The following is a 27,602-nucleotide window of genomic DNA, read 5'->3' on the forward strand; positions in this document are numbered from 1 at the left end:
ACTTACAGACTAGTGGGAATATATCTATCTATATCTATATCTATATCTATATCTATATCTACATCAGGATGTGATATGTACAGTGAAGGGGGGGAATGCCTAGGAAGTGCACCTTGCTCAGATTCAAGAAATCAGGGAAGTTTTCCTGAAGGAGGTGGTATAAGTGCTGGAATAGGAAGATAAATAAGGAGATTGACAGGTTGCAGGGGTAGGCAATTGTGAAATACAGTGTGGAGACCCCCTTGGACTAGAGCAGGGAGCCAAGAAAAGATGTTCTTGCAGTGGTTTAGGACAGAAGTGACTCCAAATTGGTGGTCTGAGTGGCAACAGAAATGGTGAGGAGGGAGGGAAGTGGGGTTATGTCACTTTTGGTATGTGTACTCTATTTTTAAAATTTGGAAGGCATGAATTCCAAGACCTGTTAGGCTGCTGTAGCTTGTGATGAGCTCAGACCTGCATCTCTCTCTCCTGCCTGATTTAAGCCACCAAGGACAGCATATTAATGGTCGTTTGCCACACTTGGTGACCTGCCACTCGCTCAGGTGACCTCAAGACTGAAGAAAGAGGCTTCCTGGGTGTGTGACAGCCTGGGGCACGGGCATCTCCGCCTGGCCCTCTGGGCGCATGTGCTGCCCTGGCCCATGCCGGCCATCCCTCTGAGTGGCTCTCGCTGCTTCTTCCAGGCACCCTGGCCGGGGTCATCTTTCTTGCCATCGACTGGATGACAGACCTGAAGGAGGGCATCTGCCTGTCCGCCTTCTGGTACAGCCACGAGCAGTGCTGCTGGACTTCCAATGAGACCATGTTTGAGGACAGGGACAGGTGTCCCCTGTGGCAGAAGTGGTCGGAACTGCTGGTGAAACAGTCGGAGGTGGGTACAGGGGCGAGTCCTGGCTGGGAGCCCCGTGGCTGGTGTTGGGGGAAGTCTGAGCTCTCACCTTGCAGTGTCTGTCCTGACTGTCGTTGTGACTACTATGAGTGCCACTTGCCACTTGGCTTTTTCTAGCTCTAGAGTTCAAACTTCACTTGGAAAATTCTTTCCCACTGTTTCATATGCAATATATATGTATGTGTGTATATATATATATGTGTGTGTGTGTATATATATGTATATATACACATACATATATATATATGCATTAAAATTTGTGTTTCGCTTCATTTTTCTTAATGTGAATTCTTTGTAGGTCATGCCAAAGAAATGGATTTGCTTTTTTGTCTACCTATTGAGGTGAAAACATGTTATTTATTTTTTAAAGAAAATTTTATTTCAGTATAATTATGTTATCAAATAATTCACTAATTTAAATTTTACAATTCAGTGGCTTTAGTACATTCACAGGTATGTGCAATCATCACCACAATCAATTCTGGAACAGAAGAAATGCTATACCCATTAGCAGTCATTCTTCATTTCTCCCATATCCCCAGCCCTAGACAACCACTGAACTACTATGTGTCTGTTCAGATATTTTTATTATGGACATTTCATACAAACTGAATTTTGTAATATGTGGTCTTTGTGCTGGCTTTCTTACTTAGAATAATGTTTTCAAGCTTCATCCATATTGTAGCGCATACCAGTACTTCTTTTCTTTTTGTGGTGGAATAATATTCCATGTCGGACCACACTTTTTTATTGAGACAAAATTGACATACAACCTTCTATTAGTTTTAGGTATACAACACAGTGATTTGATATTTGTATATACTGTGAAATGGTCACCACAATAAATCTAGTTGACGTCCGCTAGCACACATAATAACAATCTCTTGTTCTTGTAAAGAGAACTTTTAAAACATCCTCTCTTAGCAAGTTTCAAATATACAATACACAGTTATTAACCACAGTCACCATTCTGTACCTTACACCCCCAGGATTTTTAATTACTTTATAACTGGAAGTTTGTACCTTTTGATCCCCTTAATGCATTTTACCCCACTCTACACTCCTGTGTCTGCAAATCACCAATCTGTTTTCTGTATCCAGGGGTGCATTTTTTCCCCTTTAATTTCACTTCATCAAAGCTTCATCCATGTTGTCACAGATGTCAGGATTTCCTTCATTTTTATGACTAAATAATATTCCATTGTGTGCATATGTGTATGTGTGTGTATCACATTTTAAAAATCTGTATATACATTCAAGTTTTTTCCACATTTTGGCTACTGTAACATATGTTGCAATGAATATGGAGGGTGAAGAAATATTTTCCACCTAGTGTTTTCATTTTCTTAGGATAAATATCTAGAAGTCAAACTGCTGATATATATGGTAGTTCTATTTTAAAATTTTGGAGGTATCTCCACATTGTTTTCCGTAGTGAGCGTAAAATTTACATTCCCACCATAAATGCACAGAGATTTCCTTTTCTCCACATCCTCACAAACAATTGTTTTCTAATTATTTTGATTATAATCATTCTGACAGGTGTGAGATGATATCTTATTGATGTTTGATTTGCATTTCTCTGATGATTAGCAATCTTGAGCATCTTTCCTTGTACCTGTTGGCCATCTTTATGTCTTCTGGTGTCACATCTAAATACCATCATTAAGAGCTTTTCGCTTGTTTTCTTCTAGAAGTTTTAAGGTTTCTGGTCTTGTGTTCAGGTCTTTAATCCATTTTGAGTTAATATTTGTATATAGTGTAAAGTTAGCCTATCTGAGATTTTTTATTATTTCTTGATGTAGGCATTTATTGCTGTGAACATATGTCTTAGAACTGATTTTGCTTTCCCTTAGGTTTTGGTGTATTTTATACCCATTGTCATTTGTCTCAGGTATTTTTTTTTCTTTAATCCATTAGTTTTTCAGTAGCATGTTGTTTTATCTCCATATATTTCTGAATTTTCCAGTTTTTTTCATGTAATTGATTTTTAGTTTCATACCATTGTTGTTGGAAGAGATGTTTGAAATCAGTTCAGTCTTCTTAAATTTATTGAGACTTGTTTTTTGGGGCCCCAAATGTCATCTGTCCTAGAGAATGTTCCGTGTGAACTTGAGAAGAATGTGTATTCTGTTGCTTTTGAATGCAGATTACTTTGGGTAGTATGAACATTGTAATGATATTAATTCTTCTGATCCACCCACATGGATGTCTTTCCATTTTCAAATATGAACAAGGCTGCTCTGAACATTTATTTGTCTACGAGTTTTTGTACGACATATGTTCTCATTTCTCCTAAGCGTATACCTAGGAGTGGAACAGCTGAGTCATTTGGTTTAATGTGTTGAGGAACTGCTGGACTGTTTTCCAAAATGGCTGTAACATTTTACATTCCCAGAAGCAATGTCTGAGGTTTCCAATTTCTCCATATCCTTGTCAAAATTTATTGTTATATGTTTTTGATTACAGTCACTGTAGCGGGTGTGAAAAAAAAGTCTGTTTTTCACTGGGTGAAATGTATTCCTCTGCTTTCTCACCACATAGGGCGTGAATATCTGTGATTATTAAGGTTAGAGCCATCTCCTGGAGTGTGTTTTTGCATTTTACAGGCACACATGTGGCCATGTCCATGACCTACCTTGTAGGTGCCCTCGCTTTTCCTCACCATCACATGAGGGATCCTGATGGTGGCAAGAAGCTGAAGTCTGGAGAATCGTGGTCTCCACCCACAGACAAGGACTTCAGTGTCAAAGACCCTAGACTGTGTGTTTGGTTCAGAAAGCATTCCCCACACATCAGATAATTTGGAATAGATGGTTCAATGAATTATCCTGAAGGAAATGATCAAGTTTCCTGTTTACAAGTACTTCAGGAATGTTAATTTGCATCACACTACCCTGGAGGGATTGTGAAAACATTTTTGGCCAAACCCCACCTCTGAGTGTTGGATTCAGCAGGTCTGGGGTGGGGCCTGAGACTGTGCATTTCCAGCCCACACCCAGGCGATGCTGATGCTGCTGGTCCAGGGACCATATCTGAGTAGCAGTATTCTAAAATGCAGTTCCCACACTTCCTCATTGGCAGGGCAGCTGTGTGCTGCGGCATGGATGTGACCTTCATGAAAGCAAAGAGACCAAACAAACCTTCCCGGGGCTCGAAGGCAGAATTTTCTGTTACACCTTTCATTAACTTGAGGGCCCGGAGCGATTAAAACCAAGCCTCATTCACAGTTTCTATGACTGTTGAGACCTCACCTGGTAGAAGGTGTGTGTACACAGCTCCCGGAGAAGCAGCCGGCACCGTGTGTGTGTGAACCGACTATAGCAATAGCAGCAGCTGATGAAGCCAACCCTGCCTCTCTGCTGACACAGGACCAGGAGAGAAGCTGCCTGGAGGAGCGGCAGGCGCGTTGCTCAATTCTGCCGTGGTCACTTGTTCTTTCTTGTTCTGTGTCTTGCTTAGGGTGCTAGCGATTACATTCTGAATTACCTAACGTACATCCTGTGGGCGTCGCTCTTTGCGTTTTTGGCCATCTCCCTGGTACGAGTATTTGCGCCATACGCCTGTGGCTCTGGTATACCCGAGGTGAGTGGGGGCTGAATGAATTTCCTTTGTACCAATAATAAGAATAGCAAATGCTTACATGCCACGGTTTTAAGCATTGGACATCTATTCACTCATTTAGTCCTCACAGTTAGCCTATGAGGTAGGTACTGTTATTCATTTGATTTTTGGGGAAACTTATGCATAGAAAGGTTAAGTACTGTGCTCCATAGTACCAAACTTAGAAGCTGGTTGTTGAACCCAACAGTCTAACTTCATGATTTAAACTCTTATTCACTGTGCTCTATTGCTATTCAGGTGATTAATCCCGGGCTTTGTAAATCTGGCATAACCCTTGTCTGCTGAATCAGAATTCATTATCCATACATATAAATGTGTCACTGTAATAATTTGTAGGTCCATCTTTTGTATAAAGGAATACTATAGTGGAGATTTACTGCAGAGAAAATTTACTCACTGTCAAACTCGCTTACCATGTTTTATTAGTGGAAAGGTAATAGTAATATTTTAAATTATTATTTCCACAATCAGTGTATAGACTGTGAATGTATCCCTGTGAACTTAGTTCTTACAAGTAATTTTTGGCACTTTCAGTTATCAAAGTATGAAGGAACTGATGTAATCATCAATTAAGAGAAATGCCTAAGCCAAACTTAAAACCTAGGAGGATCTACTTGGTCAAATAATGATAACTGAGCTAATTCACGAGAGGCCCAGACAGTAAAACATTTAACCAGAAGCAGCTGCATAGCACAGGGAGATCTGCTAGGTGCTTTGTGACCACCTGGAGGGGTGGGATGGGGAGGGTGGGAGGGAGGGAGACGCAGGAGGGAAGGGATGTGGGAACAGATGTATATGTATGACTGATTCACTTTGTTATAAAGCAGAAACTAATTTAAAAAATGAGAAAAAACATTTAACCAGAAATATATTTGTAAGTTCATGATATCACTATAATTAGTGTAATTTATTTCTCCTTTAAGTTGTTGCTTTGGCAGTGCCTATAGGCAATGGAGATGGTGAGTCTGAAGATGCAGCTCAAGATGTATGCTTTTCCCTGTTCCATGCACCCATACCATTTGGCAGTGCTGTGTAATACTGATGTTGGGCTCCCATGTAAGACCTTTTTGCTAATGAGACTTGAAAAGTATCCATGCACTGGGGTTTGCCGTCCTGCTGCTCTTGGTACCTGAGAGCACCTTGTAAACAAACATGGGCTAACGTGCTAGAGGATGAGTGGTCCCATGAAAGAGACTCCAGTCATCCCACCAGTCATTCGTGGTCTCCAGATGTGTGAATAAGCCCAGGTAAGGATAGCCAACCCCAACCCAAACTGGAAGGACTGCTCACCTGATTGTAGCCCAAAATGCTAACTCATAGTATCATGAGCCAAATTAATATTTGTTGTTTTAAGTCACTAAGTTTTAGATTGGTTTGGTAACTAAAATGTACTGATTCATGTAGTAAAGGGAAAATTAGCCAAATTTAGGCAAACCACTAATTTTTGAAAAATAGTTAACTGAGTCACAATAACATTGAAAAATCAACTGAATAAAAGACTCTATAGAACTAGTATTTTTCTACAATGATAGAAGAAGGCATAGCCTTAGATTTGGAAATTCATGTTAATAAAAGAAAAATTACATTTATTTTGGTAGATTGGAAGAATAAAGCTAAGTAAACTTGTGTAGGTAATTTTGATGTAAATCTTGTGACTGGAATACATGAAAATTCAAGGCAGAATGGAGATTTGTCATAAAAAACCTTTTCCTAAACTAAAAGATCAAAGATGAAATACACAAAGAATTACCTGGGAATTCTTGCAAAACTGGAATTAATATATCACTCATTTTATTATGTGTTGTCAGACACAATGAAGAGAAAAAAGATAAAAATTACAGTACAGAGAATAGAGCCAATATAGTGTAATAAGTTTGAACATAGTATAATGTAATATAAAAATATGGAGTCACTATGTTATGAAACTACTATAATACTGTAAATCAACTCTACATAAAAAAGAAAAAAATTATCATGAATCCTCTGACTTTAAAAGTGAAGTATTATTGGCATTCTATTATTCCACCTGTATACTTCACATATGAGAGAAATTTTATTTTCAAAGAATTCTACAAAGGGAAGAAAGACACTGGAAAACTCAGACAATCTTACTGCTAATGTTCTTTCCATAGTGGAAGGAAGAGAGAATTGAAAAGGAGGAAAAATCTGAAGCTTAGAAAAAGCTAAAGTTGTTTTTTACTTGCTTTTTTTTTTGATATTTCAGGCATGTGAAGTTATTGGAAAAAAATCTGATCTGTGCTATAATTACTGAGTTATGCTATTATAGTATGAAAGTAGCCATAGGCTACAAAGGAGGGGCAACACTTCAAAATAGGTCACATGGGAAACCATGGGACCAGTGATTTCACGCTTGGTCATATCTGCTGTGACTTGGTGAGAATGCAGTTTTACACTTTCATATCCTCACCTTCAAAAACTGGCATGGTTTGCCTGATGTGGATTAAATAATTAATTTTAAAGAATTAAAGAATTTATATCAATATAAACCATCAGAAATTCAGCAGTAATATATTAAAGATTTTTTTTCTATTTTTCCTGAAATATGACCATAATGAGTTTTTCTTTTGACAATCTTTTAATTACTTCAAATCTTTCTGTGGACTGCCTGGACTAATGCAGTTCCCTGTGACATCAGAGACTAAATATTGTGAGACCTTTTATCATTAATTGTAACTAGCTTTTGGATGATTTTTAAACTAATTTGAATGACACACAAGGGAGAGAGAAAGTGGTGACAGATGTGCACTTTGAATGTTAAAATAGGGCAGCTGGAATGGAGCCCCCTTCCCTCATGCTTCTTTCCCTGCAGATCCCGTCTGGCCTCTTCATACCCAGCATGGCTGTGGGGGCCATGACAGGCAGGATGGTGGAGCATCTGGTGTGGAGCAACTGGCTGCTGGCAACTGGCAACTGGCTTACCATCACCATAACTGGATCGTTTTCAGGAATTGGTGCAGGCCCTGAGCAGACTGCATCACCCCACAGCTCTGTGCCATAGTGGGAGCTGATGCTTGCCTAGGTACCACTGTGTGTGTGTCTGTGTGTAGGAATGTATAATATATATTGTGAGTTAGCAGAAGGTTATTTTTCATCTAGCCATTCAGAGACCCAGACTCATGGGATTTCTTCCATCTTGAAGCTATATCATCTAGAGCAATGGTTCTCACCCAGGAGTGACTTGCCCTCCTTTCATCTTCCCCCAATTAATTTGACAAAGTCTGAATTTTGGGGGGTTTTAATTACATTTCAATAATTTATTAGTTTCAACTGTACAATATAGTGATTTTATATTTTATGCATTATGAAATGATTGCCACAATTGGTCAACTTACCATCCAACCCCATACAAACTTGTTATATTACCATGCTGTACCTTATATCCCTTTGACTTATTTATTTTATAGCTGGAAGTTTGTACCTCTTAATCATGTTCACTTATTTTGTTTGTCCCCCTACTTCCCTCTCCTCTGGAAGACACCAGTTTGTTCTGTATATCTATAAGTATGTTTCTGTATTGATTTTTTTGTTCTTTTGTTCTGTTTTTTAGATTCCACATGTGAGTGAAATTATTTAATATATCGTTTTTCTCTTTTTGACTTATTTCACTTAGTATAATAACCTCCAGGTCCATCCATGTTGCTGCAAGTGTCAATATTTCATTCTTTTTTATGGCAGAGTAATATTATTTTGTATAAATATACAGAAATTTGGCTATGGTAAATAATAGTGTGATAAACACAGGGGTGCATATATCTTTCTAATTAGTGTTTTTTTTTAACGTATAAGTACCCAGAAGTGGAATTGCTCGTTCGTATGGTAATTCTAATTTTAGTTTTTTTGAGCAACCTCCATACAGTTCTCCATATTTGCTGTGCCAATTTATATTCCCAACACTGTATGAGGGTTCCCTTTCTCCACACACTCTGCAACAGTTATTATTCCTTACCCTTTTCATGATAGCCATTCTGACAAGTGTGAGGTGATATCTCATTGTGATTTTGATTTGCATTTTCCTGGTGATTAGTGATGCTAATCATTTTTTCATGTGCTTGTTGGCCATGTGAATGTCTTTGGGAAAAAGTCTGTTCAAGTCCTCTATCCATTTGTTAATTGTTTTTTGTTGTTGTTGAGCTGTATGAGTTCTTTATATATTGTGGATATCAACCCCTTATCAGATATATTCTTTCCACATACGTTCTCCCATTCAGTTGGTTACCTTTTCAAGTTGTTGGCAGTTTCTTTCCCTGTACAGAAGCTTTTTGGTTTGATGTAGTCACATTTGTTTATTTTTGCTTTTGTTTGCTTTGCCTGAGGAGACACATACAAAAAATTTTGTTAAGACCAATGTCAAAAATCATACTGCCTATATATTTGGAGTTTTGTAGTTTCAGGTGTTAGATTCAAGTCTTTAATCCATTTTGAGTTTATTATTTTATTTGGTTTAAGAAAGTGGTCCAGTTTGATTCTTTACATGTACCTGTCGTTTTCCCACATCATTTATTGAAGACACTGTCTTTCCTCCATTTTATATTCTTGCCTTTTTGACTGAAATTACCAATAATTTACCATATGATTGTGGGTTTGTTTCTGGGCTCTCTATTCTGTAAGTTTATCTGTTTGTTTTTATGCCAATACCATGTTATTTTGATTACTGTAGCTTTGTAAGATAGTTTCAAGTTAGGGAGTGTGATTTCTCCAGCTTTGTTCTTCTTTCTCAAGGTTATTTTAGCTACAGGGTCTTTTGTGTTTCCACACAAATTTTAGTACTATTTATTCTAGTTCTGTGAAAAATGCCCTTGGTATTTTGATAGAGGTTGCATCAGATCTGTAGATTGCTTTGAGTAGTATGAACATTTTTATTATATTGATTTTTCAATTCATGAGCAGGTAATGCCTTTGCATTTATTTGTGTCCTTTTTAATTTCTTTACTCAATGTCTTATAGTTTTCAAATCACAGGTCTTTCACCTCCTTGGTTAAATTTATTCCTAGGTATTTTAATCTCTTGGTACAGTTTAAATGCAGTTGTTTTCTTTATTTCTTTTTTGATAGTTCATTGTTAGTGTATAAGTATGCAAAAGATTTCTGTATATTAGTTTTGTATCCTGCAACTTTGCTGAATTTATTTATTAGTTCTAATAGCTTATTGGTAGTGTCTTTGGAGTTTTCTGTATCATGTCCTGTGCAAATAGTGGAAATTTTATTTCTTTCCTTCCTTTTTGGATGCCTTTTATTTCTTTTTATTGTCTGATTGCTGTAGGTAGGGCTTCTAATACTATGTTGAATAAAAGTTGTGACAGTGGGCATCCTTGTCTTGTTCCTGATCTTAGGGGAAAACTTTCAGCTTTTCACCACTGAGTAGGACGTTAGCTGTGGGTTCATATATGGCCTTTATTATGTTAAGGTATATTCCCTCTACACACACAATGTTGAGAGTTTTTAGGAAAAATGGATTATGAATTTTGTCAAATGTTTTTTTTAATCTATTGAAATAATCATATGGTTTTTGTGTGTGAATAATGTGGTAAATAATGTTGATTCATTTGCAGATGTTAAATTATCCTTGCATCCCTGAAATATACCTCACTTGATCATGGTTTATGATCCTTTTTACAGTATTATTGAATTTGTTTTGCTAATGTTTTGTTCAGGATTTTGGCACCTATGTTTATCAGGGATATTGGCATGTTATTTTATTTTTATGTAGTGTCTTCATCTGGTTATCATACTAGCATAATGCAGGTCTTGTAAATTATGTTTAGATGTCTTCCTTCCTTTTCAATTTTTTGAATAATTTGAAAAAGATAGATACCAGTTATTCCTTAAATGTTCATTAGAATTTACCATGCATTCTTGGACTTTGTTTTTTGAGAATTTTTGATGACTAATTCAAATTTGCTACCAGTAATGAGTCTATTAAGATTTTTTTCTTCGTGATTTCCAATTTCAAAATTGGAAATTTTATGTATCCATTTCTCCTAAGTTGTGTAATTTGTCTGCATATAATTGTTCATAGTTATCTCTTATAACCCTTTGTATCTTGGTGGTATCAGTAGCAATTTCTCCTCTTTCTGATTTTATTTATTTTGGCTCTCTCGTGATTTCTTGATGAGTTTTGTCAATTATCTTTTTTGTCAAGGCTAAAGTTTTGTCACTTATCTTTCAACAGCTAACTCTTAGTATCATTGATATTTTCTAGTTTTTTTAGTCTCAAGTTCATTTATTTCTGCTCTGCTCTTTACTATTGCATTTCTTATACTAACTTAAGGCTTTGTTCTGTTTTTCCCCTAGTTCCTTTAGTTCTGTTAGATTGCTTATTTGATATTTTTCTGTTTCTTTAGGTAGGCCTTTATCAGTATGAAATTCCCTCTTAGAACTGCTTTTGCTGCATTCCATAGATTTCTGGAGAATTGTATTTCCATTTTCATTTCTCTGAGGTATTTTTTAATTTCCTCTTTGATTCCTTCAGTAACCAATTTGTTGTCTCTTAGTGTATTGTTTAGCCTCCACGTGTTTGTGATTTTTGCACCTTTTGTCCTTGTAGTTGATTTCTAGTCTCATAATGTTGTAGTCAGAAAAGATGCTTCATATGATTTCAGTCTTCTTAACTATTCTAAGACTTATTTTGTGGCATAGCATATGATATATCTTGGAGAATGCTCTATGTGTACTTGAAAAAGAATGTCTATTTTCTCCTTTATTAAGTCCATCTTAAGGTTGGTGTTGCCCTATTGATTTTGTCTGGAATATCTGTCCATTGATATAAGTGAGGTATTAAATTCTCCTACTGTTAACAGTGTTAGTGTCAGCTTCTCCATTTATCCTCTCAATATTTATGTATTGAAGTGCTCCTATATTGGGTGCATATATATTTACAACTGTTATATCTTCTTCTTGGATAGATCATTAGTCATTATGTTATTTCCTTATTTGTGTCTTTTTGTAGTCTTTGTTTCAAAGCCTATTCTATGTATCTATGTATCTATCATGTACCTCTCTATCTAATCTATCTACCAAGTTGCTGATCTCTTAAGTTTTAATGTATTTTAAAAACCCTGCATTTTTACTCCCCCACCATGTTTATTGTTTTTGACATCATATTATATGCCTATTTGTTTTGTCTATCCCTTAGCTCGTTATTATGGATATAATGAATTTATTAGTTTTTTCTTTTAACCTTTCTACTAACTTTATAAGTGGTTAATTTACTACTTTAATTTTCTTTATATTTGCCTTTACCAATGACATTTTTCCTTTGGTAATTTTCATGTTTAAAATTGTGATCTTTTCTTTTCTCCTTGTAGAAGTCCCTTTAACATTTCTTGTAAAGCTTGTTTGGTGGTGCTGAACTCTTTTTGTAAAACGTTTACCCTCTCCTTTAAATCTGGATAGGAGACTTGCTGGGTAGAGTAATCTTTGTTGTAGATTTCCCCCTTTCATCATTTTAAACATATTGTGCCACTTCTTTCTGTCCTGGAGTTCCTACTGAAAAGTCAGCTGATAACCAGATGGGAGCTCCTTTGTGTGTAACTTGTTCCTTTTCCTTTTTCTGCTATTAATATTCTATCTTTTTTTTTTACATCTTTATTGGGGTATAATTGCTTAACAATGGTGTGTTAGTTTCTGCTTTATAACAAAATGAATCAGTTATACATATATATATGTTCCCATATCCGCGCCCTCTTGCGTCTCCCTCCCACCCTCCCTATTCCACCCCTCCAGGCGGTCACAAAACACTGAGCTGATCTCCCTGTGCTATGCGGCTGCTTCCCACTAGCTATCTACCTTATGTTTGGTAGTGTATATATGACCATGCCTCTCTTTCTCTTTGTCACAGCTTACTCTTCCCCCTCCCCATATCCTCAAGTCCATTCTCTGGTAGGTCGGTGTCTTTATTCCTGTCTTACCCCTAGGTTCTTCATGACATTTTTTTTCTTATTAAATTCAATATATATGTGTTAGCATATGGTATTTGTCTTTCTCTTTCTGACATACTTCACTCTGTATGACAGACTCTAGGTCTATCCACCTCATTACAAATAGCTCAATTTCATTGCTTTTAATGGTTAATATTCCATTGTATATATTGCCACATATTCTTTATCCATTCATCCGATGATGGACACTTAAGTTGTTTCCATCTCTGGGCTATTGTAAATAGGGCTACTGTGAACATTTTGGTACATGACTCTTTTTGAATTATGGTTTTCTCAGGGTATATGCCCAGTAGTGAGATTGTTGGGTCATATGGTAGTTATATTTGTAGTTTTTTAAGGAACCTCCATACTGTTCTCCATAGTGGCTGTACCAATTCACATTCCCACCAGCAGTGCAAGAGTGTTCCCTTTTCTCCACACCCTCTCCAGCATTTATTGTTTCTAGATTTCTTGATGATGGCCATTCTGACTGGTGTGAGATGATATCTCATTGTAGTTTTGATTTGCATTTCTCTAATGATTAAAGATGTTGAGCATTCTTTCATGTGTTTACTGGCAATGTGTATATCTTCAGTGGAGAAATGTCAAATTAGGTCTTCTGCCCATTTTTGGAAAGGGTTGTTTGTTGTTTGTTATAGAGCTGCATGAGCAGCTTATAGATTTTGGAGATTAAACCTTTGTCAGTTGTTTCATTTGCAAATATTTTCTCCCATTCTGAGGGTTGTCTTTTGGTCTTGTTTATGGTTTCCTTTGCTGTGAAAAAGGTTTTGAATTTCATAAGGTCCCATGTGTATATTTTTGTCTTTATTTCCAATACTCTAGGAGGTGGGTCCAAAAGGATCTTGCCGTGATTTATGTCATAGAGTGTTCTGCCTATGTTTTCCTCCAAGAGTGTGATAGTTTCTGGCCTTACATTTAGGTCTTTAACCCATTTTGAGCTTATTTTTGTGTATGGTGTTAGGGATGATCTAATCTCATACTTTTACATGTCCCTGTCCAGTTTTCCCAGCACCATTTATTGAAGAGGCTGTCCTTTCTCCACTGTACATTCATGCCTCCTTTATAAAAGACAAGGTGACCATATGTGTGTGGGTTTATCTCTGGGCATTCTATTCTGTTCCATGGATCTATATTTCTGTTTTTGTGCCAGTACAATACTGTCTTGATTACTGTAGCTTTGTAGTATAGTCTGAAGTCAGGGAGCCTGATTCCTCCAGCTCCATTTTTCGTTCTCAAGATTGCCTTGGCTATTTGGGGTCTTTTGTGTTTCCAGGCAAATTGTGAAATTTTTTGTTCTAGCTCTGTGAAAAATGCCAGTGGTCATTTGATAGGGGTTGCATTGAAGCTGTAGATTGCTTTGAGTAGTAGAGTCATTTTCACAATGTTGATTCTTCCAATCCAAGAACATGGTATATCCCTCCATCTATTTGTATCATCTTTAATTTCTTTCATCAGTGTCTTATAATTTTCTGCATACAGGTCTTTTGTCTCCTGAGGTACGTTTCTTCCTAGATATTTTATTCTTTTGTTGCAATGGTAAATGGGAGTGTTTTCTTGATTTCACTTTCAGATTTTTCATCATTAGAATAAAAGAATGCCAGAGATTTCTGTGCATTAATTTTGTATCCTGCTACTCTACCAAATTCATTGATTATCTCTAGTAGTTTTCTGGTAGCATCTTTAGGATTCTCTATGTAGAGTATCATGTCATCTGCAAACAGTGACAGCTTTACTTCTTCTTTTCCAATTTGGATTCCTTTTATTTCCTTTTCTTCTCTGATTGCTGTGGCTAAAACTTCCAAAACTATGTTGAATAATAGTCGTGAGAGTGGACAACGTTGTCTTGTTCCTGATCTTAGTGGAAATTGTTTCAGTTTTTCACCATTGAGGATGATGTTGGCTGTGGTTTTGTCATATATGGCCTTTATTATGTTGAGGAAAGTTCCCTGTATGCCTACTTTCTGCAGGGTTTTTATCATAAAACGTTGTTGAATTTTGTCGAGAGCTTTCTCTGCATCTATTGAGATGATCATATGGTTTTTCTCCTTCAACTTGTTAATATGGTGTATCATGTTGATTGATTTGTATATATTGAAGAATCCTTGCATTCCTGGAACAAACCCCACTTGATCATGGTGTATGATCCTTTTAATGTGCTGTTGGATTCTGTTTGCTAGTATTTTGTTGAGGATTTTTGCATCTATGTTCATCAGTGATATTGGCCTGTAGTTTTCTTTCTTTGTGACATCCTTGCCTGGTTTTGGTATCAAGGTGATGGTGGCCTCGTAGAATGAGTTTGGGAGTGCTCCTCCCTCTGCTAGATTTTGGAAGAGTGTGAGAAGGATAGGTGTTAGCTCTTCTCTAAATGTTGGATAGAATTCGCCTGTGAAGCCATCTGGTCCTGGGCTTTTGTTTGTTGCAAGATTTTTAATCACAGTTTCAATTTCAGTGCTTGTGATTGCTCTGTTCGTATTTTCTATTTCTTCCTGATTCAGTATTGGCAGATTGTGCATTTGTAAGAATTTGTTCATTTCTTCCAGGTTGGCCATTTTATTGGCATAGAGTTGTTTGTAGTAATCTCTCATGATCTTTTGTATTTCTGCAGTGTCAGGTTTTACTTCTTTTTCACTTCTAATTCTATTGATTTGAGTCTTCTCTCTTTTTTTCTTGATGAGTCTGGCCAATGGTTTATCAATTTTGTTTATCTTCTCAAAGAACCAGCTTTTAGTTTTATTGATCTTTGCTGTCGTTTCCTTCATTTCTTTTTCATTTATTTCTGATTTGATTTCTATGATTTCTTTCTTCTGCTAAATTTTGGGTGTTTTTTTCTTCTTTCTCTAATTGCTTTAGGTGCTAGGTTAAGTTGTTTATTCGAGATGTTTCCTGTTTCTTAAGGTGGGATTGTATTGCTATAAACTTCCCTCTTAGAGCTGCTTTGGCTGCATCCCATAGGTTTTGGGTCGTCGTGCCTCCATTGTCATTTGTTTCTAGGTATTTTTTTTATTTCCTCTTTGATTTCTTCAGTGATCACTTCGTTATTAAGTAGTGTATTGTTTAGCCTCCATGTGTTTGTATTTTTTACAGATCTTTTCCTGTAATTGATATCTAATCTCATAGCTTTGTGGAAGGAAAAGATACTTGATAAAATTTCAATTTTCTTAAATTTACCAATGCTTGATTTGTGACCCAAGATATGATCTATCCTGGAGAATGTTCCATGAGCACTTGAGAAAAATGTGTATTCTGTTGTTTATGGATGGAATGTCCTCTAAATATCAATTAAATGCATCTTGTTTAATGTATCATTTAAAGCTTGTTTTTCCTTATTTATTTTCATTTTGGATGATCTGTCCATTGGGAAAAGTGGGGTGTTAAAGTCCCCTTCTATGAATGTGTTACTGTCGATTTCTCCTTTTATGGCTGTTACTATTTTCCTTATTTATTGAGGTGCTCCTATGTTGGGTGCAAAAATATATACAATTGTTATATCTTCTTCTTGGATCGATCCCTTGATCATTATGTAATGTCCTTCTTTGTCTCTTCTAGTAGTCTTTATTTTAAAGTCTATTTTGTCTGATATGAGAATTGCTACTCCAGCTTTCTTTTGGTTTTCATTTGCATGGAATATATTTTTCCATCCCCTTACTTTCAATCTGTATGTGTCTCTAGGTCTGAAGTGGGTCTCTTGTAGACAGCATATATGTGGGACTTATTTTGTATCCATTCAGCCAATCTGTGTTTTTGGTGGGAGCATTTAGTCCATTTACATTTAAGATAATTTTTTATACGTATATTCTTATTCCCATTTTCTTAATTGTTTTGGGTTCATTATTGTAGGTCTTTTCCTTCTGTTGTGTTTCTTGCCTAGAGAATTTCCTTTAGCATTTGTTGTTAAGCTGGTTTGGTGGTGCTGAACTCTCTCAGCTTTTGTTTTTCTGTAAACTCTTTAATTTCTCCATCAAATCTGAATGAGATCCTTGCTGGGTACAGTAATCTTGGTTGCAGGTTTCTCTCCTTCATCACTTTATATATGTCCTGAAAGTCCCTTCTGGCTTGCAGAGTTTCTGTTGAAAGAGCAGCTCTTAACCTCATTGTGATTCCCTTGTGTGTTATTTGTTGTTTTTCCCTTACTGCTTTTAATATGTTTTCTTTGTATTTAATTTTTGACTGTTTGATTAGTATGTGTCTTGGCATATTTCTCCTTGGATTTTTCCTCTATGGGACTCTCTGTGCCTCCTGGACTTGATTAACTATTTCATTTCCCATATTAGGGAAGCTTTCAACTATAATCTCTTCAAATATTTTCTCAGTCCCTTTCTTTTTCTCTTCTTCTTCTGGAAACCCTATAATTCGAATGTTGGTGCATTTAATATTGTCCCAGAGGTCTCCGAGACTGTCCTCAGTTCTTTTCATTCTTTTTTCTTTCTTATGCTCTACGGTAGTTATTTCCATTATTTTATCTTCCATGTCACTTATCCATTTTTCTGCCTCAGTTATTCTGCTATTGATCCCATCAAGAGTATTTTTAATTTCATTTATTGTGTTTCTAATCATTGCTTGCTTCATCTTTAGTTTTTCTAGGTCCTTGTTAACTGTTTCTTGCATTTTGTCTATTCTATTTCCAAGATTTTGGATCATCTTTACTACCATTATTCTGAATTCTTTTTCAGGTAGAGTGCCTATTTCCTCTTCATGTGTTAGGTCTGGTGGGTTTTTATCTTGCTACTTCTCCTGCTGTGTGTTTTTCTGTCTTCTCATTTTGCTTACCTTACTGTGTTTGGGGTCTCCTTTTTGCAGGCTGCAGGTTCATAGTTCCCGTTGTTTTTGGTGTCTGTCCCCCGTGACTAAGGTTGTTTCAGTGGGTTGTGTAGGCTTCCTGGTGGAAGGGACTAGTGCCTGTGTTCTGGTGGATCAGCCTGGATCTTGTCTTTCTGTGGGCAGGTCCACATCTGGTGATGTGTTTTGGGGTGTCTGTGGATTTCTATGATTTTTGGCAGTCTCTCTGCTAGTGGGTGGGGTTTTGTTCCTGTCTTGCTAGTTGTTTGGCATAGGGTGTCCAGAACTGTACCTTGCTGGTCGTTGAGTGATGCTGGTTGCTGGTGTTGAGATGGAGATGTCTGGAAGATTTTCACTGTTTGATATTATGTGGAGCTGGAATGTCTCTTGTGGACCAGTGTCCTGAAGTTGTCTCTCCCACCTCAGAGGAACAGCACTGGCTCCTGGCTGCAACACCAGGAACCTTTCATCTACACGGCTCAGAATAAAAAGGAGAAAAATTAGAAAGAAAGAATTAGTAGAAGAACAAAGAAAGAAAGATAAAAAGAAAGAAGCGAGGGAGGGAAGAAGGGAGGGAGGGAGGAAGGAGGGAAGGAAGAAGGGAAGGAAGGAAAGAAGGAACAAAGATAAAGTAAAATAAAATTAAGTATGATAAAATATAATAAAGTTATTAAAATAAAAAATAATTATTAAGGAAAAAAATGGACAGATAGAACCCTGGGACAAATGGTGGAAGCAAATCTATACAGACAAAATCTCACACAGAAGCATACACATACACACTCAGAAAAAGAGGAAAAGAGGAAAAAATCATAAATCTTGCTCTCAAAGCCCACGTCCTCAATTTGGGATGATTCATTGTCTATTCATGTACTCCACATATGCAGGGTATATCGAGTTGATTGTGTTTTAATCCGCTGCTTCTGAGGCTGCTGGGAGAGATTTCCCTTTCTCTTCTTTGTTCTCACAGCTCCCGGGTCTCAGCTTTGGATTTGGCCCCGCATCTGCATATAGGTCACTGGAGGGCGTCTTTTGGGGGGTCTGAGGTCTTCTGCCAGCGTTCAGTAGGTGTTCTGTAGGAGTTGTTCCACGTGTAGCTGTATTTCGGATACATCTGTGGGGAGGAAGGTGATCTCCACATCTTACTCTTCCGCCATCTTCCCCGGAAGTCAATATTCTGTCTTTATATTTAATTTTTGCCTTTCTAATTACAGTGTGTCTTGGTGTGACCCTCTTTAGGTTGCCCCTTTTTGGGCTGGATGTAGGTGTCCTTTCTCTGGTTAGAAAAATTTTCAGCTAATTGTCTTCAAATATTTTCTGTTTCTTTCTTTCTTTCCTTCTTCTGGTCCCCCTGTTATTCAATGATGTTATGCTTGATATTGTACAAGAGGTCTCTTAAACTGTCCTTTTTAATGTTTTTGCTTTATTGTGTTCTTCTTATGTGATTTCCACTACTCTGTATCTCAGTTCACTCCTGTATGATTTATTCCTTTGTATCATCTAATCTACTGTTAATTTCCACTAGCATATTTTTAATTTTAGTTATTGTGTTCTTCATCTCTGACTGATATTTTATATTTTCTAACTTTTTGTTAAGGTTCCCATTGTGTTCATCCACTATTCTGAGTTCTTTGAGCATCCTTGTGATCATTGCCTTGAACTCTTTTTCAGGTGGATTGCTCATCTCTAGTTTATTTAGTTCTTCTTCTGGGGTTTTATCTTATTCCCTCATTTGGAACATATTCCTCTGTCACCCCATTTTGCCCAACTTACTATTTTTATTTCAGAGTGTATGATAGGTTGGTTATGTTCCTCACTTTTGGAGAAGTGGCCTTTTGTAGGAGATGTCCTATGCATCCCAGCAGCACAGTGTCCTCTGGTCACCAGAGCTATATGATTTAGGCATGCCTCCTGTGTGTGTTGTGTAGGTCATTTTGTTGTGGTGGGCTGACACTGTGGGTGGTCTGGTAGGTGTAGTTGGCCCTAGTCTATTGATTCTCATGTTCTGCCTTGTATGCAGGCTGTCAGCCACTGGTGGGTAGGATGAGTCAAAGGCAGATTTTGCTTTGGAGTCCCAAGCCATCCTGGGGCTGTTGCTGGCTCACTGGCAGGTGGAGCCATGTTCAAGGGTGGTTGGTTGTAGGATTGGGGTCCTGGATCTCGTGTTGGCTGGCCAGTGGGTAGAGCCAGTTTCTGACGTGGCTGGTTGTAGGATTTGTGACTGGGGTGTCCCAAAGCTGTTGTCAGACCACTGGTGAGTGTGGTGGATCACAGGACAACTGGCTTAGGGGCCCAAGGTATCTTGGAGTTGGTGCTGTCTTGTTGGTGGATGGGGCTGGGCCCCAGTTGGGTGCAGAGGCTATTGTTGGCCAGATGGTGAACAAAGCTGGGTGTGAGTGTCTCTAGCTATAAGGCCTTGAGGTTTTGGAGTTGGTGTTGGCTAGCTTGTGGATTAATCCAGGGTTCACAGAGTCCTCGGTACAGTGCTGCTTCACTGGAAGGTAGAATTGAGAACTGGGGTCTCAGGCTACAGGTTCCTTGGGGTCCTGGAGCTGGTGTTGGCCCACTAGTGGGCAAGGCCAGTTTCTTACATGGCTGGCTACGGTGTCTGGTGTGTCTTGAAGTTGGTGTCATCCCAGTGGTAGGCAGGGCTGGATCCCATGTCATGTGGCTGAGGGGCCCAAAGTTTCTCAGAGCTGGTGTTTGCCTACTGGTGGGTGGGGTACCAGGGATGGAGAAGGCCTGCTGGTGTGTCCTGATACAGGAAGCTGTGGTCATCCTGGGGCTATGTCTGCTCACTAATGGGTGGGGTTGGGGCTTGGACCCTTCTGTGGTCAGGGTCCAGACCTGGGTCAGTTGGGGTCTCTTTAGGTCCTAAGGCAACTGGCCTGCTGATGGATGGAGCCATGTCCCCATGCAGCTCTTGGCCAGAGGTGTCCCTGTACTGGTGCTGACAGGCTGGTGGGTGAGCCAGGTCCCAGTGCTAATAAGCTAGAGGGAGGACTCTAAAATGGCACTTGAAAATATCAGTGTCCACATGGTAGAATGAGCTCCCCAAAATGGCTGCCTCCAGTGTCTGTGTCCCCAAGATGATTTCTAGTTGCCTCCTGACTCTCCAGAAGGCTCTCCAAGATTAGCAGATGGATCTGATCCAGGTGCCTTTCAAATTACTGCTTATGCCCTGGGTCCCAGAACATGTGAGATTCTGTGTGCAGCCTTTAAGAGTAGTCTCTTTCTCACACTCCTCTGGGTCTGCCAGAAGTAAGGTCCATTTTCCTTTAAAGACAAACATTATGTGGGTTTGAATTCCCAGTGCAGGAGCCCAGAGTGGGGGAGCCTGATGTGGGGCCCAGAGCCTTTGCTCCTTAGGGAGAACGTGTACAATTCAATTATCCTCCAGTTTGTGTGTTGCCTACCTGGGGGTGTGGGTCTTGACTATACTGTGTCTCTGTTCCTCATGCCCAACTTGTTGTGGTTCCTTCTTTATATCTTTAGTTGTGAAGGATCTTTTCTGTTAGTCTTCTGTTTTTTTCTCATTAATAGTTGCTTTGTAGATAGTTGTAATTTTGGTGTGTCCATGAGAGGAGGTGAGCTCAGAGTCTTCCTACTCTACCATCTTGGCCACTCCCAAGATTCTATCTTTAACTTTTGCCATTTTAATAATAATGTGATTTGGTGTGGATCTCTTTGTGTTCCTCATTTTGGGACTCTCTGTGCTTTCTGTACTTGGATCTGTTTCCTTCCCCAGTTTAGGGAAGTTTCAGCTATTATTTCTTCATATAAGTTTTCTGCCCCTTTCTCTCTCTCTTCACCTTTGGGTCCCTATTTTGTGAATGTTAGTCAGCTTGGTGTTTCCCAAAGGTCTCTTAAACTGGCCTCATTAAAAAAAATTCTTCCTTCTTTTTTTTTTTTTTTTTTTTTTTGCGGTACGCAGGCCTCTCACTGTTGTGGCTTCTCCCATTGCAGAGCACAGGCTCCAGAAGCTCAGGCTCCGGATGCGCAGGCTCAGCAGCCATGGCTCACGGGCCCAGCTGCTCCGCGGCATGTGGGATCTTCCCACCGCGGCATGTGGGATCTTCCCAGACCGGGGCACGAACCCATGTCCCCTGCATCGGCAGGCGGACTCAACAACTGCGCCACCAGGGAAGCCCTTCCTTCATTTTGCTATTCTCATTGTTCTCTTCTGTATCATCTAACGTGCTGTTGATTCCCTGTATTGTATTCTTCAGTTACGCTTTGTTCTTTCCTATATTTTGTTAGTCTTTGTTGACTTTCTCACTGAGTTCCTTCATTCTTCTTCTGAGTTTGGTGAATGCCCTATAACTGTTTCTTTGAACCCTTTATTAAATAACGTACTTATCTGTTTCATTAGGGTTTTTCCCTCAGGGTTCGTTTTTTTTCACTTGGAATATACTCCTGTGTTTCTTCATTTTGTTTGACCTTTTGTTTGTTTCCACGAATTAGGCAAAATAGCTACCTCTCCCAGTCTAGAATAAGTGGCTTGTGTGGAGCATCCTTTGCATAGGCTGCATGTACTTGGTGGGTTTGGTAGGCTGGCTGTATAGAACTGCTGTGGAGGAAGTCCTTCCGTGCCACCAATGGCACTTGCTGGCACCTCTGACCCCGGAGAGGGCTCCAGCATTTCCCTGCTTGTTTTGCAGAAACTCTAGTGTTACTAAATGGATTTCCTTCCTGTATAGTCTAGGTGCCCTTTAAAGTTAAGTTTCCCTGTTTCACAGGATGGGTGAATCTGCACTCTGGCCCTTCAGCAATATCCCTTCCTACTGCAGGGATGGCTACTGTGTCTCCATCTTTCACCTGTTTCTGTGTGGTACTTCTTTGTGCAGTAGTTGTTTAATCAGACTTCAGATCTTCTTTAGGATAAATTGCTCTATTTATAGGTGTAGATTTTGTGTGTCTTTGGGAGGGGGCGGGTTCTCAGTCTTCCTACTCTACTGAGTTGGACCCCTTCCAGTGTCTTCATTTTTGATTGTCACTGATCAGGTGGGGGAAGGTGCTACTGGCATCTGGTGGGTAGAGGACAAGGATGCCTTGGATGACAAGGATGCCAAAATATCTAGTAGAGCAGAGGATGTTTCTTCCCCATCACCAAAGAGAATTATCCAAACCGGAAATGTCAATAGTGTCAAGATTGATAAGTCTTGGTTTGAGCTCATTAAACACTAGGAGTTCACATGGATTGTCTCTTTGAATACTAAGGATACTAAGAGACAAATGGTGGGGCCATCTCCTGTCTATATCCCCTGGAGGTCTCTACAATTTTCCAGCTGGAGGGGTTCTGGAAGAGAGCCACACTTGCTGAGTCAGAAACCTGCAGAGCCCACATAGGCTCCACTCACCAAAAAAGCAAGGCGTGTGGTCCTGGGTGAATAGACAACTCGCTGTCCCTCACAGGAGAAGAGCCCCCCAGGCAGATGTGACTTATGGATTCTGATGCAAGGCTGTGTTTACCAAGCCTGGTCTCTGTCCTAGAGTTACGAGCCTGGGCGCCTTGTAGGACTGTCTCCATAGAACAGGTGCCGCGAGGGTAGAGCCGGCTTCTCGGTTTCCACAGTTCATGTCCTCTTGCGGATGTGGAGTCGAGTCCTGCAATTTCATTCCTCCCTTTGGTTGCAGGTGGAGTTGCCAGGATGACGGTGTCGTTGGTCATCATCATGTTTGAATGGACGGGTGGTCTCGAGTACATCGTGCTCCTGATGGCGGCAGCCGTGACCAGCAAGTGGGTGGCCAATGCCTTTGGGAAGGCAGGCATCTACGAGGCCCACAGCCACTTAAATGGGTACCCGTTCCTGGACGTGAAGGACGAGTTCACCCACCTCACGCTGGCCACCGACGTCATGCGGCAATGGCGGGGGGAGCCGCCGCTGTCCGTGCTCACCCAGGGCAGCATGACCGTCGAGGACGTGGAGACGCTCATCAAGGAGACCGACTACAACGGCTTCCCCGTGGTCGTCTCCAGGGACTTGGAGCGCCTCATCGGGTTCGCCCAGAGGAGGGAGCTGATTCTTGCCATAAGTGAGTAAAGCAGGTGGCTGCCGTTTCACGGAGACGAATGGCACCTCTGTGCCCCGACATTCTCAAAGAGGTTCGAGAGAGTGGACGAGGGTAGGAGGGCTTCAGCCCAGGGTCTCTCGCGCGTTAATGCTTATTCGTTTCACCTGGGCGTCTGGCCAGACTGCAGTAGGTCTGGGGTGGGCCCCGAGACCCTGCATTTCTCCCGAGCTCCCTCTCTGTGCTGCTGCTGCCGCCCCCAAGTCACAGCGTGAGGGACAGTGTCTTGTCGGAGGCATTCTTAACTGGACACCGACCACCACGTTTGCAAACAGCCCCCTGGGTCCCTCCCGCTAGGACACACGTGCTCCGCCTTTTAGGGACGTACTGGGCGAAGCTCAGCAGGAAGCGGTGGGAGAGCTTGGGCTGGCCGGGCCAGCTGCTCACAGAGACAGACTTCCAGGCAGGCTGACCGACTCAGATGTTGAGCCCTTGGCCTCAGACACCCACCTTGGCGCCGCTCAAGCCCTTGACTTCGCGACGATGTCCGATGCCATCAGTTCGAGGCCCACGTGGGTCCAGTCAGTTCCGTGGGATGCTTTTCCTCCTCGTGCACTAACTGGATCAGCCGGGCCGAGGGGCAGGCTGCTGAGTTGGGAGAGCAGAGAGGAGATGATGCCCAGCTGGATGTTCCCGACACGGGCGGCTCAGAGAAGCCCGGGGCTCCCGTTGGCCCAGAGGTGAGCGCCTTGGAAGGGGAGCTGGAGGTAAGAGGATCCCACAGACAGAGGCCTGGGTGTGAGTCTTTGGAGGCCCAGCTGTGAGTCTTTGGAGGACCAGGCAGGGAGAAGCAGTGACTCTTAGAGGGTTTTCTCCAGGTGGAGAGGGGGCAGGAACGAGCAAATGAGATCCTGCTCACTATCACATCATTTCAAGGTAGGCTGAAACCCATGACATGGCTTCTGTGTGCACTTGATTTTACTGTATATGTCATCTTCAAGAGTATTTATGAATTTTGCCACTGGGACTTGTCGAGGTATAATGGTGAAATGCTCCCCTGGGAATATACCTTGGCCAGACAACCCTTTGCTTATCTCTGTTCTTTGTTAACTATTTATAAGGCTCTCCCTTTGAATTTCTGAAACTTCTTCCCAATGTTAAAAAAGTTTATAAACAGCTTTGTAAATATTTTAAAATTATGTTCATCAAAGACTTTATCAAAATAAGGACTCAAAGAAGACCCAGTGAGAGTAGAGAATCAGAGTTATGGGAGAAGAGTTAAAAAAAACTCTTTGTTTTCTTACTAGTGTAAGATACTAGGGTATCTTCTGGCAAGTTGAAAGAGCTCTATATCATGACTGAACAACAACATAAATGTCAGATCTGTTGGATGATTATTTGGGACTAAAGATGCTTCTGTCTGAGAGGTTAATTACATAATAAACCATGGAGAATTGTTGGATTCCCTGCTTCTTTCTGCTGGGGATATTAAAACATATGTAGACGGACTTCTCTATGCCTTACTGAACTATAACTTGTCATAAAATAATCTGCTTTTTATTCTAAGTAGACTTTACCATTTTATCATACTGTTTTTGTACTGACCACCACTGTGTCTTCTTCTGGTTTTTCACTGTTAAACTGCCTTATTAATTACATCTGTTTTATGGAAGCAATTAAACTTCACAGGATTAGTAATATCGCCTTAAAAACGTAATTACTCTAAACTAGAGTTTTTCAACCATGGTATCTTTGGCATTTAAAGTCAAATAATTCTCTATTGTGAGGGAGGCTGCCCTGTTCATTTTGTGATCAGCATCCCTGGTCTCTACCACCACATATCAGGACCATCCTCCTGTCAGTAGTGACAGTCAATAATGTTTCCAGATACTGAGAAATGTCCCCTGAGGTCACAGGCAGAATTACTCCCAGTTGAGAACCATTGCTCTAAAGCCATTGTAATCACTTACTGGATATGTGATTACTTCCAGTCTTTTAAAATATCTTGGCTTATCATAGTTTGTGAAATTCACTTTATCAACACTTTCCTCATTACCCTCGCTGCACCTGGCATTATGATCGTACTGCTGCTAGCAAGTGGAATGTCAGCGTGAATGACTTTAACAGGTGCTTGTAAAAGGTACATCATTTTTCAGGAGCTGTAGCCACTGATAGTAGTTGTGGTAGAATAGAACAGTAGACCCCCAATACTAACAAGAATTTTAAAAACAGTTTAACTACTTGATCTTTACAACAAATATGAAGTTTGTTACATTTTTAAAGTAAAACTAATACTCATAGAATATTGGGGAAATCAAAAGCAAATGGGAAAAAATATGCATATTCTCAACACCGCAGAAGGCCATTGTTAATATTTGGTGTATTTTCTTCTTGTTTTTTAGGTCTTTTACACATGTAAATGTTGGGCCATATTTTTTTTCTTTCATCCTTTCCCCCTCTCTCCTTCCCTCCCTCCCTTCTTTCCTTCCTTTCTTCCTTCTTTCCTACACTCCTTCTTTTCTTACACAGGAAGGCTCCCATGAGTCCCTGGGTCTGGGAGCCTACACTGTAGTAGCACTGGATCATGCCCTGGGTGGGGGGTTGGTTTACCCTCTTGTACAGGAACTATTTATTGCTGGTAGCATCCACTATGTGCTGGTGCTCCCCCGGAAGCTGGGAGCACAGCTTCCAGGGAAGGTGGGATGACAGTAGTCAGGCTCTGCCCTCTGTGAACTTGTATCCTTGAGTTTGTTGCAGCCATTCTGGTGACTGATAAAGATTTCTTGTTCAAACAAGGAGTGGATGGTTCACCCTAGTAGAAAGATGTGAAGAGCTTTCCTGCTGGCTCTTCTTCCATTCACCAGCTTCCAGCTTTTTATTAGAGTACTCTGTTGCAATAAATCACTTCAGAACAGACAGTTGGATTTTTTTTAAAATGAACAATATAGGTGAATAGTAGTCTTGAGAAAGCAAAAATTATAGAAATCAGGATCCATTTTAAGGTAAGCTTCACTGTACATTTTCCCTAATTCTTCGCATGATCTAAAACAGAGATTAAATTTTTTACCAAAGGAAATTTGACTTGGAGATATGTCTACTCATGAATTTACTTCATGTATGAATCTAAATAGCCTGGTTTCTAGCACTTCATTTAGGTATATGAGTTCCTGTTAGCATATTTTATTTTAACTTTCTTTCACATGATATTCTCTGTAGACAGAAATTGGCTAATTGTAACCACAGCAGTTCTAATTTATTTGAGAAATTCACAAAAAAAGGAGATTAAAAGGGATAAAATATACTTTTTCTAGGGTTATTTCTTGGTTCCCAAAAGTCATGGTTAGACTGAGCTGCATTTCTGGGCTGAGAGTCTAGGATGGTCCTCTTGGTTTCTTGTTCCTTTCAGGATTTATAATGCTATCTGGGCCAGTTATACGTTAGTTTGTTTTAAAAAAATGTATTAAGGTCATTGGGCAGCTAAGTGAGGTTCCTTTTCACGTCAAACCTCAGCCCCTGATGAGGTGAAGGTGTGTCAGGAAAGCAAGAGTGGCAGGCCGTGGGCCACCTGGGTACCCTGGCGACCAGGCAGAAGCAGTGCATTTCCCTAAAGGAAGTAGCCTGGTCAGGCGCGCGTTGCACGACTTTGGAAGTGAATGATCAGGTCACAGCAGGGGGGTCTCGCACAGCATTAGCTTGAGAGAGAGAGATGCCAATTTCACAGATGTTTGGACAAAGCTTCTCGTTAAGAATGTAGAGTCTGCCTTCTGCGCCCCTCCCCTGTGGGATCCTAGGCTGCTGGGGGTGGGGGGAGTCGTATGTTGCTGTGGGATGGGATGGGGGGGAAGGGACTCCGCAAGGGAGTCTCATGGGGCTCACTGTCCTGCTCGCCCATTCCAGAGAACGCCAGACAGAGGCAGGAGGGCATCGTGAGCGACTCGGTCATGTACTTCACCGAGGAGCCCCCTGAGCTGCCAGCCAGCAGCCCGCAGCCCCTGAAGCTGCGGCGCGTCCTGAACCTCAGCCCTTTCACCGTCACGGACCACACCCCCATGGAGTCGATGGTGGACATCTTCCGGAAGCTGGGGCTCCGCCAGTGCCTGGTGACGCGGAGCGGGTGAGTGGCGGGACCCTGGGGGGAACAAGGTGAAGGGGACGCGGGCTCAGCCCTTGGGGGACTGGCGGGGACCGGGGCAGGGTGGGTGGGTGGCAGTGCTCGGAAGAGATGTCAGTAGGTGAGCCCGGGAGGAGGCGTTGCCAGCGAGCTTGGGACTCAGGCTTCCAGGTGGGGCTGCTGTCCCTGCCCTGAGGTTGAAGGTGGAGTCCCGAGGGGAGGAGCCCACGGGG

At 40.5% G+C, this 27,602-nt stretch overlaps 1 pseudogene; it reads left to right on the plus strand.

Annotated features, from left to right (window-relative positions):
• Window positions 1-706: 706 nt before the first annotated feature.
• On the plus strand, window positions 707-27,376 carry LOC132482959 (H(+)/Cl(-) exchange transporter 4-like; annotated as a pseudogene).
• The last annotated feature ends 226 nt before the right edge of the window (window positions 27,377-27,602 follow it).

This window comes from Mesoplodon densirostris, assembly GCF_025265405.1.
Source record: "Mesoplodon densirostris isolate mMesDen1 chromosome Y unlocalized genomic scaffold, mMesDen1 primary haplotype SUPER_Y_unloc_1, whole genome shotgun sequence".
In the NCBI taxonomy this organism is placed as follows: Eukaryota; Metazoa; Chordata; class Mammalia; order Artiodactyla; family Ziphiidae; genus Mesoplodon; species Mesoplodon densirostris.